Genomic DNA, 3,318 nt, shown 5'->3' on the forward strand with positions numbered 1-3,318 from the left:
TATAAAAGTTCTAAGTTCCAATATATTTTCCATTTTCCAAATTATGAGTGATGTTTTTAGTGTTGATCAAAAGTAAGTTCATGGAAAGCTAAATCTATTATGTCAAGGTGAAGAGGATGAATTCTTGGTGAAGTAAGATTGTTTATATTTTGTATATTCTTTCTTTATTTCTTTTCATTTTGCTAATTTCTTTTTATTGTAGGTATAAAAATGAATTATTTGTTGTTATCAATTTACATCAAATGCTTGATACCATTGAAGTGGTTATCTTGATTTGTTGTTTAATTTTGATACAATAAATATTTCATCAATTATTATTGTTATATTATACATATATATATATATATATATATATATATATAATTATATCATATATTTCATTTAGACGATAGCGTGGCTCTGCCGGTTGTTCTAAATGAAATATTATGATATCTAACAATCTAACATTTACTTTATCGCAACTAACTTTTACTTTCCGCATCTAACATTTACTTTATCGCAACTAACTTTTACTTTCCGCATCTAACATTTACTTTATCGCAACTAACTTTTACTTTCCGCATCTAACTTTTACTTTATCGCAACTAACTTTTACTTTCCGCATCTAACTTTTACTTTATCGCAACTAACTTTTACTTTCCGCATCTAACATTTACTTTATCGCAACTAACTTTTACTTTCCGCATCTAACTTTTACTTTATCGCAACTAACTTTTACTTTCCGCATCTAACTTTTACTTTATCGCAACTAACTTTTACTTTCCGCATCTAACTTTTACTTTATCGCAACTAACTTTTACTTTCCGCATCTAACTTTTACTTTATCGCAACTAACTTTTACTTTCCGCATCTAACTTTTACTTTATCGCAACTAACTTTTACTTTCCGCATCTAACTTTTACTTTATCGCAACTAACTTTTACTTTCCGCATCTAACTTTTACTTTATCGCAACTAACTTTTACTTTCCCGCAACTAACTTATTAAATCATATATTTCATTTAGGCAATAGCGTGGCTCTGCCGGTTGTTCTAAATGAAATATAATGATTTAATTTAACATTTATTTTATGCAGTTATATATTTATATAGTTATATATATAATCATAGGTACCATATATAAAATATCGGTGAATTCGGTATTTTCTATAGTGGGAACTATATTATATTAGGTGTGTGTTTAAATATTTTTATTTTCTTGGAACCATTATTTATGGTGGTTTCCTTTGTTTTACTTTTAGTTAAACAATATTGCATAAACCAAGAATAAATCCTCGAGCCTTGACAAAATTTATAATTTGTAAACTTCGTTCTTGCATTTGGTAATCTATAAATTAATAAATTTAAACTTAAAATAACCTCTCTGTGGATCGATCTCGTACTTACGAAATATATTACTTGCAGACAACCTACACTTGGGTGAATTATAATTTAAGTAGTAGCAAGTTTTTGGCGCCGTTGCCGGGGAGGTATAAATTAAGTTTATATTTGTTAATTATGTTTTATTTATAAGTATTGTGTTTTTTTTTTTTTGAGTATTTGGAGTCGAAAAAAAAGTGGTAGACTTATTCGAGTATCTGAAAATAATTTAAACATGGATGATAATTCAAATAATCAAGATAATGATAACAATAATAACAATAATAATAATAATAATCAAGAACATGATCAATTAAGAACACTTAGGCACCATATGAACCCTATTAGAACTAGTGCCCCATCTTGTTTAGTTTTTCCTCCTGATGCATCTAATTTCAACTTTAAACCTCAAATTATTCAACTTTTACCAAATTTTCATGGCTTAGATTCTGAAAATCCATATTTACATCTAAGAGAATTTGAGGAAGTTTGTAACACTTATAATGATCAAAATTGTAGCATGGATATAGTTCGATTAAAGCTTTTCCCTTTTTCTTTAAAAGATAAAGCTAAAACATGGCTACAAAATTTGAGATCAAGTTCAATAAGATCATGGGAAGAAATGCAACAACAATTTCTCAAAAAGTTTTTTCCTTCCCATAGAACAAACTCTTTTAAAAGACAAATTACTACTTTTTCTCAAAAACAAGGAGAAACATTTTATCAATGTTGGGATAGATATAAAGAATTACTTAATACATGCCCACATCATGGTTTTGAAACATGGAGAATAGTTTCTCACTTTTATGAAGGTCTAATACCTAAAGATAGGCAAATGATAGAATTCATGTGTAATGGAACTTTTGAAGATAAAAACCCAAATGAAGCTATGGAGTATTTGGATTCATTAGCAGAAAATGCTCAAAATTGGGATAATATAGGCACAATAGAACCACCAACAACTAAAATCAATAATTCAACAAATGGGGGTGGTATCTATAATCTTAAAGATGATATAGATATTCAAGCTAAACTTGCATCTTTAGCAAGAAAAATTGAGTCATTAGAAATGAAAAAGAGTGGTCAATTAAAAAGTATTCAAGAAATTGTTTGTCATATATGTGATACACATGATCATGCTACAAAAGATTGTCCAACATTACCTTCATTTAAAGAATGTCTCCATGAACAAGCAAATTATGTTAACAATTATAAAAAACCAATACTAGATCCTTTTTCAACATCATATAATCCTGGATGGAAAAATCATCCTAATTTTAGTTGGAGGAATGATAATAATGCACAACCCTCACAACAATATTTTCAAAATAACCAAAATCATCAAGGTTATATTCCTTATGTTACACCTCCAAGAAAAAACTTTGAAGATGTAATTCATGCATTTATCCAAAAGCAAGAATCTATCAATATTCAAAACAGTCAATCTATGACTGATTTGAAAGAAACTCTTGCAAAATTTGCATCTGCACTTAATATTCATGAAAAAGGAAAATTTCCATCTCAACCTCAACCTAATCCTAAAAATCAAAATCAAGAATTAAAAAATGAAAAAATTGATCAAATAAAATCTGTTATTACCCTTAGAAGTGGTAAAATAGTTAATGATCCATATAGTAATGAAAACAAGGATCATTTAAAATCAAAGAGTAAGGATGATAATCCTGATACTTTTGAGAATGATGATACCTTAAATTCTAAAAATAATATGTTGAATGATAAATCATCTGAAATAGTAAATGAATCAAATAAACCTCCACCATTTCCTCATGCATTAACAAATCATAAAAAACAAAAAAATGATTCTGATATCTATGAAGTTTTTAAACAAGTAAAGATAAATATTCCATTATTAGATGCTATTAAACAAGTACCTTCATATGCAAAATTTTTAAAAGACTTATGTACTGTGAAGAGAAAATTGCATGTGAAGAAGAAAGCAT

General features: G+C 27.6%; 1 non-coding gene across 1 annotated transcript; it reads right to left on the bottom strand.

Moving 5' to 3' along the window:
• Window positions 1-2,023: 2,023 nt before the first annotated feature.
• LOC140981901 (small nucleolar RNA R71) lies at window positions 2,024-2,134 on the bottom strand. Its single transcript, XR_012176175.1, has one exon. It is a non-coding gene; the product is annotated as a small nucleolar RNA R71 (small nucleolar RNA).
• Window positions 2,135-3,318: the final 1,184 nt, after the last annotated feature.

This window comes from Primulina huaijiensis, chromosome 7 (assembly GCF_012295235.1).
Source record: "Primulina huaijiensis isolate GDHJ02 chromosome 7, ASM1229523v2, whole genome shotgun sequence".
NCBI classification, from domain to species: domain Eukaryota; kingdom Viridiplantae; phylum Streptophyta; class Magnoliopsida; order Lamiales; family Gesneriaceae; genus Primulina; species Primulina huaijiensis.